The 13,938-nt window shown below is 50.4% G+C and overlaps 1 pseudogene; it reads left to right on the top strand.

Moving 5' to 3' along the window:
* The first annotated feature begins 1,045 nt into the window (after positions 1-1,045).
* On the top strand, positions 1,046-13,410 carry LOC128627270 (60S ribosomal protein L12-like; annotated as a pseudogene).
* The last annotated feature ends 528 nt before the right edge of the window (positions 13,411-13,938 follow it).

Raw genomic sequence — 13,938 nt, 5'->3', positions numbered from 1 at the left:
GAGAGTGGAAGGGAGGGAGACAGAGCGGGAGAGAAACATCGATCGGTTGCCTCTTGCACATACCCCAACCAGGGACGGAACCCACAGCGCAGGCGTGTGCCCTTCTGGGAATCGAACGGCAACCCTTCGCCTTGCAGGATGATGCCCAACCAACAGAACCGCACCAGTCAGGGCTGTGGTCTAACCGTTTTACAACAAGCATGCTGAAGCGAAGCCACTTTAATTTGGAAAAGGAAACAACCCAAGCTAGGCTGGAGCGCACGCTGGAGCTGGCCAGTGCTGCCCTGTCCTGGTCTCCCGCCGCCTGGGACCCCTCTCCAAGCAGCATTTCTGGCTCCCACCGTCGCCTGCCTGTGAGGGGTCCCCCAGCTCCTTTCCCCACCCAGATCCCTGCTCTGAGCTCCAACTCCACGCGACCAGTCACCTTGGCAACATCTCCCTCCAGCTCCACCAAATTGAATGCAGGACTTCTCTGCCACCCTGGGCCCTCCCTTCTGGTGTCCCATCTTAGCACAGGACAGCCCACCACCGTGACGCCGAAAGTCCCTCTCCCTGGCCCACATCCAGACTGGCACCAAGTCCTAAATCTCTCTCAGACACCCCCGTATCCACCTCTACCTCCTCCCACGCTGTTTCACCTTCCACGCTGCCGCCAAAACGGCAGCCTGAGGACAGTCAGCCCTCAGGCACTTCAGGCACTGCTTCAACTCTTCACTGTCCGTCCACGGCTCCCAGGACAAGGGCAATTCTTTCACGAGGCCTGGCACACCCGCCGCCCACCGCCCAGCCATCACCCTGACTCACCGCAGGTGCCAGAGACTACACAGGCGAGTCCCACCTTCTGGAACTCTCTTCTCCCCCTACCCCGTGGCGCCCAGTTAATTCTTAGTCACGCTTCGACCCTCAGCTCAGGCCTCAGTCCTTCTCTGAAGCTCCTTCTGACCCTCCCCCTAATGGTTTCCACCGTTCAAGGTTTTTATAACACCCGTCCCCATGCTTCAAAGAATTCCTCTCGGTTTGAAATTCAGTGTTTGCGTGATGCTGGATGAATGTGGACCCCGCGCCCGCTCTGCGTGCCGTGAACACAGCGGAACATCGCAGCACCCACACGCCCAGCGCGGCGGGTGCAGCCAAGCTGGATGCCGTGAGAAGTGCCTGGGTAGCATATTTAAACAAATGTGTCTGTGCTACACGTACCTTTGAACCTTTTCATGTTGCAATTTTCAAATATACATGAAAGCAAAGAGAAGAATACCATGAACCCCCCTGGGGCCATCATCCAGTTGCAATAACTATCAACGTGCTGCCATTTTTCTATCCACCCCTCAAACCTTTCCCCCTTCTTGTTTTTATTGTTCCGCTCACAAAGACCTCAGTATGGACACAGATGCACTTTCAGACACCTAAATGCATACCGGGGAGGAGCACTGTGCATCCACTCAGAGAAGCACCCGCCATGAGAGTTCATCGCACCATCGGGGTCATGTGCTTTCCACAAGCTCAGGTTCTCAAGCAGCCGAGGCTGGACCCCTCAGAATAGGCGCCTTGAACCTCAGGTGGTAAAGTTATTTGGCTGTGAGCCGAGTCTCTCCCGGCTCGCTGTCACACCCTTCCCGACACGAACAAACACAAAGAGAAGCGTCCCACAGAGTCACCTACTTGGCTGAACTGTGCACCTGGCCACCCTCTGGGAGGCTTCCTACGTGGGTATTTTTCTCCATTACACAAAGCATGCCTACGAAATACACCGAGAATGACAAAAACAGGAAGGTCCGATCTTGCAGAGTCTGAGAAGCCAAGGTCTGTCCGAAAATGGGGCCCAAACTCATAACCCAGGCCCCAAAGAAAACAAACGATGCCATGGTTTCTGCGTCCACTTCTAGCCTAAAAAAATACAATAGGGAGAGTAAATCACTGTTATTGCTAGCACTTGCTGAACATACAATGAAAAAGGATAAATATGTTTATCCCTAAGAGTCCCAAATAATTCCACAGCTGTTAGTTTTGGCAACCACCCTTCGGAGGGGAGAGGGCTTGGGCCACGCATCTCCATCATCACCGCAGGCGAAAATCCCACACGCCATAGGCACATCTTTGTCTGAAGGAAAAAATAGGCTTAAGTAATGAGATTTTTAAAAAGTCAACATCTAGAAGCACATGAAGGTTCAAGAGCCTCAATACTTCAGAGATTTGTTAGTGCCAATGCCTTACCCTCTTATCAATCCCAGTTGCATGACTGCTTCCTAGTAACCCTCTTGGCCAGGGTGCTGCCTGGGTAACTGGAAACCAGGTTGAAAAGTCTGTCCCTCTCCTATGGCCCACACTGAACCAGCTACCCCAGCCCTCCCTCTCCACCCCACCCCCGACCCCGATCCCTCCTCTAAGTGCTGTCCCAAACTCCCTGTCGCTTCCTGTGCTCCTTCTCCACCGCCATCACACCAGAGAGCCACACCTGGGAAGCCATGGGAGCTGCATAAGATCAGGTCATGGAAGACAGGTGGGCCTCAGCCTTCCTGGATTAAGCCAGGATTTGAGAAACTCAGAGGTGTTTGAGTCACTGTATCTTATTTTTCAGAAAAACAAAACTGAATTTAGGAGAGTGATCTGTGTCCATGCCAAATCGTCCTCCCTGAGTGGTGAGTTTTCACGCCGACGGCACTGCCTGAACCGAGCTGCGGCCCACCAAGGGAGGCCGTCTCAGTTCCCGGCTTTCCCTCTCCAGGGCAGAGGCTGATGCTACTTCTGCTTCTGTGTAGGCAAACCCAAGGCTGCACAGTCTGGTGGGCCCTTGGCTCCCCCAGCAAATCCCCATTTCAGTTATGTCAAGTTCAAGCTCCTTATTTGACTTGAACAACAAGAGAGGTGAGAGAAGGCTTGCAACCCTTGAAGGGTTAATTTTGGCTACCGAATTACCACTGTTCATAGTAAGATCTCAAAGACAAGTCAAATAAGGGGCCACGTGCCTAGTAGTCAAGAGCTGAGATACTGGGCCTAACCTACTGAGTTCAAAATTGGTCTCTGCCTCTCACTGACCAAATGATGCTGGACCAGCTATTCCACCTCACCCCAACCTCACTGCTCACCCCAACCTCACTCCTCACCCCAACCTGATTCCCTCTCTCTCCAACTTTCTTCTACTTCACATCAACCGTCCTCCGACCTCATTTGACTTTACTCTACCCCCCTCCCAGGTTACTACACTTGACCATGAAGTACTGTGTTTAGGAAGCACCCAATAAATATTAACAATGATTTTTTATCAGCCTTCGAAGTTTTTAAATTTAGTTAAAAATTTTCACCCATGACCGGTGTGGCTCAGTTGGTTGAGCATCGTCCTGTCAAGCAAAAGGCCGCCAGTTTGATTTTCTGCTCAGGGCACATGCCTGGTTTCTGGGTTCAGTCCCCAGTCGGGGTGCATACAAGAGGCAACCAATTAACATTCCTCTCCCTCCTTTCCCCTGCCTCTAAAAATAAATAAATAATATCTTTTTTAAATTTATGATTAAAAACTCCAAGGTTATGTATGAGTGGCCTTTGGATAAATTGTTATTACTTCCTTTTTACAAAAACATTAATTCATTATTGACATTCTGGGTCACAGCAGAGGAAAAGAAAAAGTCCTTCAGATAACTGTGTCGCCTCCGGCAAGGCACCTGCTATCATCGTGCCTTAATCTGCTCAACTACAAAACGAGTTGACAATTCGCCTACTCTGAAGAATGGGGATGAAAAATAATAAGAGCCTCTGTCCTGCACGTACGCACCCGACAAATACATGATACGGTGGTACCTCGGCACTGTCGTTAATTCGTTCCGGAACTCACGATGAGCTCCAAAACAGACAAGTACCCAGCAACGAAGTATCTTCTCTTCTGGGGCAGCATCATGATTCGTACAAGTCCTAGCAAGTGCGACATGTCTTGAGCAGGCTCTGAGTGCTGCAACATTGTTTTCTCATCAAAATGCAGGTACAGGGTTTGATGAGTGCTGAGATAGGACTGTGCTTTGAAAACATCCACTGCGTGTTGAGAAAAGGCAGGCTCCCGGCAGAGCTCCACAGGCCTGGGGGCCTCCCAGAGACCCTCGGGCTCCTGGATCCGTGTGGGTAAACTCAGAGTCAGCTCCCTGTACACACAGAAATGGAAGCACACGGTAATCACCACAAGTTTTAGTAGCAGGAAAGAGCCTTGAGGTGGTCCAGTCCCAAACTATCGTGTTGAACATGGCCTTGCCACGGCTGCTCAGACGCACCCCAGGGCTCTGTTCTCTGCCGGCCAGCAGACTGTCACCAGGCACCTCCATCTTGCCCTCTGGTTGGGGGGGATGCTCACTCAGTGCTCATCTGACTTTTCTGGCATCAATGTGGATGACAGCCAGATCTACACCTCTAACTGGGCCCTTTATTTTTAGCTTCTCCTGTATTTTCCGTGTACTCTACACAGCAGCAGTCCACCTGAACCCTGAGCACCTAGAACATGGGAAAGTGCTAAGTAAATATCTGTGCAGTGAATCGTCCCAGTATCGAGAGGTCGGTATTGCCGTCCCCATGGTGCATGTGAGACCGGCTCACCAAGGCTAGGAGAACTGCCATTCTGCTTAGCTAGTAAACCGCCAGCAGGTATCTCCACTAGGATGTCCTCAGGGCCCCAGGCACCTTTCCTCCTCATCCTCTACTTCCCCCCAACTTTCCCCATACCACTCTCCTTCCCAAACCTCCCAAACCCATGCAAGCCATGCTCCTGCCACCATGGCCCAGGGTCAGCCCCCACTGTCTCACACCAGCACTCCCTGCTACCCTACCATCTATCTCTCCCTACAGTTCCTCCCCTCTGCAACTGTTCTCCGTGATGCACCGAGGGTAAGCAGTCCCAAGTCAAATTTGAATGAGCCCTACTCCTCCCAAGTAGGTCCTTCCATGGCTCCCCCTTCCCCTGAGAATAAAACTTAAGCTGCACCTCCATTTCACTCTGCAGCAGCTGGTTCTGTTAGGTCATTTACGCTCCAGCATCTGTTTCTAGTGCTCTAAGCACATCACAAATGGCCTGGCCTTCCTGCTCCTGCAACTTGGATGCCCACATTGCTAGGAACCGCCGGTTCCCTGAAACTCACACCTCCCCTCCCTCAGGAGACTTCCCTGCCTCCACCCCCACATGGCTCAGGAGGGGAAATTGTAATGCTAAGCACACGGATAAAGGTATAATCTCCTCAGTTATGTGTCAATCTCCTCTATTCAACTAAAACATCTTCAGTGTAGAGAGGAAAAGTTTTTTTATCTTCTGATCCCAGTGTCTCACACAAGGTCTGCACTCTGCAGAAAATAAAATGTCTTAATGATTTAATTCCCCCGGGGTTTTCCAGACCCAGGAGTCATCTAGGTCCAGCTGTGATGAGGAGCCAGTGACGTCTGTCCAGCATTATCTCCAAAATCTCTGTGAAATCCTGCTTCCATCCCCATCTCCACTGCACTCAGGCCCTCATCACTCCAGGGACTATGAGATTAACTTCCTTCCTCCAACATCCCCTTTATACAATTACACCACTTCCTGTCTGGTTCCTGACAGAGCTACTCTACTTAAACACACATCTGATATTAGTTCCATGCCTGAAGACTCTCTGCAGCTTTTCATTGTCTGCGGGGGCTTTCCAGACCCTCCCCAGCCTTTCACCCCATCCCCCTCCAACCCTACCTACTGCCTCCCCACACGCCCAGCACTAGTCTGGCAGCCGTTCCCAGATGGAATGGGACTCTGCAGATGCACCAGCAGCCAGTGCAGGCTTTCGGGCATTCCCATGGCCAAGAGCACCCCACTTCCATCTCACCCTTCCAGGCCCAGTTCAGAGGTCATCTCTTGAGCGGAGCCTGCACTGACCCTCCCCCGTCCCATGCAGAAGTCACTCAGGCCTGGCTTCCACACTGGTCGTCTCACCATGAGGTCTGGGGGCGAAGTCCTGGCTACTTTGTCCCCTCAGTGTCCCTCTCACCATCCCTGCAGGTGAGCCAGGCCAGGCACACGCTGCCACACCCAACGCAAGCGTGTGCATGAGTTAGTCAAGCAGCCATCCCATTTCCTTCAATTTAATAATTTGCAGGGCTGAACAGTTGCGCACCCTCCTCATTTTAACAATGGGAATAAAGAGCTCCAGGAATATGACGTGTCTGGCCCAGAGCCACGGTGTTGGGTACAGCTGGGACCTTGACCATCCGATTAGAAATCTTATTTGCCAGGGTGAAACAAAACCCCACACTTAAACAGGCGATGGTGGACGGTAAGATACACAGGGGGCTTAGGACTGGGCGCCAGCTGTTCGGCACCGGGGGCCCCTGAGTTTGTGAGGGCTCAAGTCTCTCCATTTGCGCTCTCCCGCCTCGGAGCCCTGTTCTGCTCCTTCCACACTCGGCTGATGGGAACCATTCTGTCCTTTCCTGGTCCACACGAGAGGGGGGGAAACGCTGCCGTGTACCGGTGCACGTCTGCAGAAGAAGCCCAGGCCGGGCTGGCAGCGCCGCTCACCCGAGCGGGCCAAGCCTCTAGCCTCCCCAGCAGCCAGCCAGACACTGGCGCGCCGGCCGCCGTGAGCCAGTGCACACAGCGCCAGGCCAGCGCCGCGTCCGCACAGCCCCGCTCCAGCACGCTCCCCGGCCCCGCGCCCGTGGCCTCCTAGCCTGGCGCGACCGATCTCATTGAGAACTGGGCCACCGACGGGACAAATGTCGGAGCCCCTGGCTGCAGGCTCCTCGTGGGAGACCTGGAGGCCAGGGCTGCCTGCCCCCTCCCCTGCCCTGCCTGCTGTCACTGTGCATCCGGAGCGGGAGGCTGTGGTCCTGCGGACCAGAGGCCCCTGTACCCGCAATAGGGTGCGGAGCTGCCGCGCCCCTCCGGCGTCCGTGCAGGACAGGCCGCAGGCGTAGTGCGTGCTGCCGGGGCGGGGGCGCAAGTCCACCGGGTGCCTGGGAGGTAGGGATGCGCAGGCTGCCCCTCCACCCCGCAGTCAGGTAGAGTGTGAGCCGCTCTGGGGAGTCAGAGATGGCAGCCGCGATTTGTACCTACGCCTTGTTCCCGGGCTACTGACTTTCTTATTCCTACAAATTTCAACCAGACACGCAGAGGAGACGACGGCCTTGTGGTAGTTTTCGTCGGCCTCTCCAACGTGGTGCCCGACAGCGTGCGCTGGAGCTGGACCCCCTGAGTTAGGGTTACAGCTCCGTGGCTCACTAATCCTGAGAGCTGTTCCTCTTCTGTACCTCGATTTCCTCAGCTGGAAACTGGGGTTTGTGATCGCACTTCACGGGGAGTATTGTTGTGAAGATCAAATGAATTAATATTATTAGTAGAGGGTGAGAATGGTGGCTGGAAAGCACTATTTGAGGGTTTGGTGTTATTATTACTGTTTTTATTAGAGCTGTGTGTACCGGGATGTTTAATGGGTCTTTTCCTGTTACCCTGGAATTTATGAGTCAGGGCACAAAGCTGACCTAGAGGCATTTAATGTTCTACCCGTTAAAGAGAATCCCTGACACATAAGCAAGCACCCAGAGCTCATTAAAAAGCTGTAGAATTGGACCTGCCAGAGAGAGTACGGGGGAATTTGGGGAGGAAAATGGGAGTATTTCCTATCTTGATTGTGGTAGTAGATTACATAGAGTTCGGTACCTAAAAAGGATGAATGTTACTTACGTAAATTATACCCCAATAAACGCTAGAAAATTAAATTTTAAAAAGACCCCATTAAGAAAGTGAAAGACAAGCCACAAAATGGGAGGAAATCAAAGCACATCTGATCAAAGACTTCTATCCAAAGTACGTGAAGAACTTACTCAACCGTACAGTAAAACTTCAAACAGAGCAGACACTTCACCAAAGAAGACTTACCAATGGCAAATAAGTACATGAAGGATGCTCAGCCGTCGTTTGTTATTAGGGAGACACAAAGCCGTGTCTGTAAAAGGAGTTGTTGGTGTTCAAGGGAGCGTTTTGGCAAGAAAGCCCCCCTAGTCCTTGGGGAACGAGAATGAGCGTGAACCCCACTGGACAGTGGGGATGTCCAGTGGGAAAGAAGACCCAAGGTAATGCCGCATTGCGGGCATTACAAATGGGCTTTTCAAGAAATGGGGAAATTGGGAGCCTGGCTCTGATTCTGAGCAGAGCCAGACCTGCTGGCCTGCCTGCGGGCCCCAGAAGGGCTGACTAGTCAGATCCAGCTGTATCCCCCACACCTAGAACACCGGGAGGTGCTCAGTAAGTATTTGCAGTAAATATCCCCATTTTGAGAATAAGGAGACAAGCTCATGAGGGTAAAGAGAATGTCAGCTAGGCAAAATGAAGGTTATAATCAACTGACCTTAAATGAGAGACCTCATCCTGGATGACTTGGTGGGCACAGTGGAATCACATGAGCCTTTAGCAGAAGGCAGAGGAGTCAGAGTGGGCCAGTGCGGGCCAAGGAGTGAAAAGAACTCGACCTGCCACTGTGGGCTTTGAGGGGCCCATGAGCCAGGGAACTCGGCAGAGTCTGGACACTGAGAGTAACTTCTAGCTGATAGCCAGCAAGAAAGCAGGGACCTCGGTTCTGCAACTGTGTGGAACTGAATTTTGCCAACTACCCAAAGGAGTGTGGGAGTGGGTTCATCTCGGAGCTCACAGAAAAGGATGTGGCCCTGCCCACATCTCGACCGCGGTCTTGTGAGACCTGAAGCTCAGAACCAGCTGCACGTTTTGAGTGCCCATGCTTTTTCCAAATGTCTCCCATCTTCATTTGGACCCCCCATTATTATGACATGACAGCTGTTGTTGGTCACACTGACTCAAGCACTTGTCACCATCTGTTTTAATTGTGGATCCTGAGGACATGTTACCTTCTCTGAATTTCATTCACATCCCCCCACAGTTATGATAACAGTCTGTTTTATGTGCTGGAGGTTTATGGGTACACGTTTTCATACTTTGGGTTGGCAAACACTGGGGAGAAATGTATGGCGCTTCCCTGGACCCTGAGGCTGCAGTGATGCCTAGTCCCATTCTCTGGGCCCGCTGGCAGGGCAGGGGAGTAAGTGGTCAAGAGCGAAGGGCTGGTGAGATTCTGACTCCGACACTCCCAGCTCCATGACACATCACAGTGTCCTCCCCTCCACGGTGGGTATACTGATGCCTGAGCCCACGGATTATCGTGATTTTCTGCTTTATAATAAAAAATATATATTTGATCTGCCTCCCTGCTCCTTGGCAGAGAACTCCTAAAACCCTTGACATTTCCTAAGTGAGAAGAGCGCTAAAGATGTCTGTCTTTTGATGCAGGCGGGTTGCCAGGAGAACCAGCCATGTGATTACAGGGTTGGAACCTTCAGACCCGACTCTCGCCTCTGGAGGGGGTTAGGGAAGAGCTGGAGATTAAGTTCCATCGTCAAAGACCATTGATTTTATCAGTCACGCTGATGTAATAAGGCCTTTGTAAAAATCCGAAAGGACAGGGTCAGGAGAACTTCTGGCTTGGTGAACAGGGGGAGACTTTGGGAGAGTGGTGTGTTCACAGGGCATGGAAGCCCCACACCCTTTCCTAATACCTTGCCCCATGCATTTCTTCTGACTCTTCCTGAGTTATATCCTTCTATGATAAACCAGTGGCTTTCATAAACCAGCTAGAAAGCAAAATGTTTCTCTGAGTTCTGAGAGCCACGCTAGCAAAGTAATCAAACTCAAGGAGCAAGTTGTGAGAACCTCTGATTTACAGCCAGTTGGTCAGAGTCAGAGATTACCACCTGGACTTGTGGTTGGCATCTAAAGTGGGGAGAGTCTTGTGGGACTGAGCCCTCAACCTGTGAAATTCAATGCTATTTACAGGCAGATGGTGTCAGAATTGAATTAAATTGTAGGACACCAGCTGGTGTCCCAGAACTGCTCAGTGGTGGTGGGGAAGTCCCACACATCAGGAATGGGAGGAATTGGAAAGTCGAATACGTCCATCACCCTGAATAGTACCAGGCACACTACAGGTGCCAGGTGAGCACAGTTGCTGCTGCTATCCTTACGTTACTGACTGGTCAGCTCGACTGGGTTTTGTCACTGTGCTGATCCCCCCTGGGACACGTCTACCCCCCCGTTTGGCAGGTAGGTAAGGAAGCTAAAGGTGGGAGATGCTGACCCACACCTGGTGAGAGCCAAGAAAGAACAGAGCTGGTTCTCACCATTCCTGAGGCCAGAGGTGAAAGCAGAAGAACTTATACTAACAAAGGTGTGAATTCTTTTTTAAAAGCATAGCATTTACTTGTGGACAATGAGCTGGCAAGGGTCTTATCTGGTGTTGTCTGTGGGGTTCCCCTACCTCCCAGAGCTCATTTCAGGAGGCCCAGAGAGCAAGAGGCAAGGTTAGCCTGAGTGATGGGTGGTCACCATGCCTTCCTGCCCGTTAGAGTAAGGCAGAAGCATTCCACTGCCTTTCTGCGTCCAAAGCTTGCCCAGCACCAGGCCCAGCTCACATGCTATTTCTTCTGAGAAGCCTCCTGCTACCATGGCACTCACAGCCTTGAAAAAAACAGCAACACTAACTCCCCAAGTCCTTTGTTCAGGTCATCTGAGCATAGTATCACCCTACCTGGGGTGTCAGAAGGCTGAGCTTCAAGACACCACCACCCTTCCTCCTCTGGTATGGATTCTGGGCTCTGTGGAGAAGAGGAGCTTTACCAACTCTTTTGTTTGGAGGCATTTCCCAGGCCAGCACAGGACATTTGGGAAAGGGAAAATTACCTCCACTGTGGAAAGGACAATGGACCTCTGGCATTTGCTTTGGACCAGAGGGCATTACGCTGCACAGTCCAGATAACCTTCACTCCAAACACAGCCCTGAAGAGCGGGAGGACAGAGTGGGGGAGCCACCTCTCTCCACTATCCAGGGGCATGGCTATCATTGCCCATCCCTCCCCCAAAGCAGCCACCCCTCTGGGCTCCTAGCACATCCTGTCAGGCGGCCCCCTGCCCAGGCTTCTGAAACAGCTGGCCCATGAATCCCTGGTGTAAGCTAAGCCAACAGCCCACAGCCAACTTCCAAGCAAAATCAAAGTTTGCTTTTGATCTTATGCTTATGTTTTTAAGCCCCAAAGACTACCGGTTCTGGGAAGGACTGGGTCACGCCATGACCTTAGGAAGATTCTTGCAGCCTCTTTGACTCCAGGTTTCATCTCTTGACTTCCTTGGATTATAGCGCTTTCATCTTGTGGGCACTCAGTTGCCAAGTCCTGCTTCTCTGGAGGGAGGTGGCGAGGGGGAGGTCTGAGCTAAAGGAGCCTGCTCGGTGGCACCCTTCCCGTGGGGCTGGGGTGGGTGGTGGGTGGGGCCAGGCTGGCCGAGACACCCAGGGGACAAGGCAGGATTGTTGGCCAGTAGCCCCCACCTACTGACTTCCCCATTACTTTTGTTTGCATTTGTTTTATTATAAAGATGATACTGCATTTGTGTAAGAAAGTTTAAACCATCAATTGAAAAAGTCAGAGTTGCCCCATCTCACTCCAATCCCCCCGCCCCGAGGTCACCTCTCTTCACCATTTCTGGTTCCAGTTCTTACCATGTTTACCTTCGTGACTCCAAAGTGTACACCCCATGACTCGATTTCTAAACTACAGATAATTTCTCTTGGCTCCGTTCTACAAAAAATGGGAAGTGAACACATTTGTGTGACCTCGCTTCCTCTCAACCTCCCAACTGGTTTGTTGTTACTTTTAGTCCTGTGAATCCAGTGCTTCCAAAGAGGGCCCTCTGAGCATCTGCCTCAAACACGGGTTTCCAGGCCCCAGGCAAAATGATCAGAATCTGTGGTGAGATGCAGGAATATGTGCTTAGAATCATCACCTCTAGTTCATTCATATGTGTCCTTCAGTGTAAGAACCATCATCGTAATGCCTCCCTTCACACTGAAATAAATCTCCTCTCGGTTGGGATGGTCTTGTCTGCTCTATCAGAAATCAAAGGAGGGATGTCAGCAAAAATGGAGGAAAGAAGAACTGTGCATTCCACCCCTCCATAAAAACAATGGAAACATGGGCCAAAATTGTCAGGATCAACTTGCTTGGAACTCTGAAAATTAACCAAAAGCTTGTAGCAACCTGGGCAATACCAAGATGTCAATACTTCCCAAATTGATCTTCAGATTCAATGCCTTCTTTATGCAAATTCGAACTGTCTTAAAAAATGAGATGATTCTAAAATTAATTGCAAAGGATACAGAAGAGCCAGAACAGTCTCGAAAAAGAATAATGTTACAAGATTCACGCTTTCCAATTCCAAAACTTAACACCAAACTATAGTAATCAAGACCGTGTGGTACTGGCATTAGAACAGACACACAGGCCACCAGAACAGAATTGAAAGTCAAAAACAAAAATCCATACATTTGAAATTTGACATGGCTGCCAAGACCATTCAATGGGGGAAAAATAGTCTTTTCAACAAATGGTGCTGGGACAACTGGATGTCGGTACACCAAAGAATGAACTTGGACCCCTACCTTATACCATCTATGAAAATTAACTGAAAATGGACTAACTACCTTAATGTAAAACTGAAATTATAATGCTCTTGGAAGAAAATATATGTGAAAATCTGAAGGACCTGAGATTAGGCAACATTTTCTTACCGATGCTACCAAAAGCCCAGGCAGTCAAGAGAAAAATAGAAAAATTGGGCTTCACCAACAATCAAATTTTTTGTTCATCGAAAGACAGTTATCAAGAAAGTAAAAGACAACTCACAAATGGGAAATATTTGCGAATTATGTATCTGAGAAGGGTGGGATAGACAGAATATAGAAAGAATCCTTACAACTCAGCAATAAATAGAAAACCCGAAGTAGCTTTCGGCCTAGAGGAGGCAAAGGTACAACTTTCTTCGGTTGTCCCGAATCAGGGTTCATTCATCACCAGCCGCTTCCGCCGTGCCACCGAAGTTCAACCCCAACGAGATCAACATGCACTTGGCAGGGGAGTCTGTGCCACATCTGCCTGGCCCCCTAGATCAGTCCCCTTGGGCCTGTCTCCAAGAAAGTTTGGTGATGACATCGCCAAAGCCCCTGGTGGTTGGAAGGGCCTGAGGGTCACAGTGAAACTGACCTTTCAGAACAGACAAGCCCAGACTGAGGTAGTGCCTCCTGCCTCTGCCCTGGTCATTAAGGCTGTTAAAGAACCGCCACAAGGCAGAAAGAAGAAAAAAGAAAAAAAATTAAGCACAGTGAAAATATCACTTTTGATGAGATTGTCAACACTGCCCGACAGACGCAGCACTGATCTTTAGCTAGAGAACTCTCTGGAACCATTAAAGAGACCTGGGGATGGCCCAGTCTGCAGGTGGGCTGCAGTGCTGACGGCTGCCACCCTCACGACATCACAGATGCCACCCACAGTGGTGCAGGGGAGTGCCTGGCTAGTTAGGAACTATAAAGGAAAATATTTCAATCAGAGATCACTTGACAACCAAAAAGAAACCCACAAGACAGCCCAATTTAAAAATGGATAAAGTATCTGGGCTTGGCTGGTGTGGCTCAGTGGGTTGAGGACCAGACTGTGAAGCAAGGGGTGGCCTATTCAGCTCCAGTCAGGGCACATGCCTGGGCTGGGGCCAGATCCTTGGTGGGGGCCGTGCAAGGGGCAACCACACATTGGTGTTTCTCTCCCTTTCTTTCTCCCTCCCTTCCCCTCTCTAAAGTAAATAAAGAAAGAAAATCTTTAAAAATAAATAAATAAAAGTGGGTAAAGTATTTGAACAGGCAGTTCCCCAAACAAGATGTATAATTAGCTAACAAGCACATGACAAGATGCTCAACATTATTTACTAGTCATTAGGGAAATGCAACTCAACACTATAATGAGATACCACTTCACACCCATTAGAATGTGTTTAATTTAAAAAATTGACAGTAACAAGTGTTAATAAGGATGTGAAGAAATTGGAATCCTCGT

This window comes from Artibeus jamaicensis, unplaced genomic scaffold, assembly GCF_021234435.1.
Source record: "Artibeus jamaicensis isolate MK-2021 breed Jamaican fruit bat unplaced genomic scaffold, CSHL_Jam_final contig_1128, whole genome shotgun sequence".
Lineage (NCBI taxonomy): Eukaryota > Metazoa > Chordata > Mammalia > Chiroptera > Phyllostomidae > Artibeus > Artibeus jamaicensis.
The sequence above is the reverse complement of the archived record's forward strand: the minus strand, read 5'-3'. Positions and strand labels throughout refer to the sequence as shown.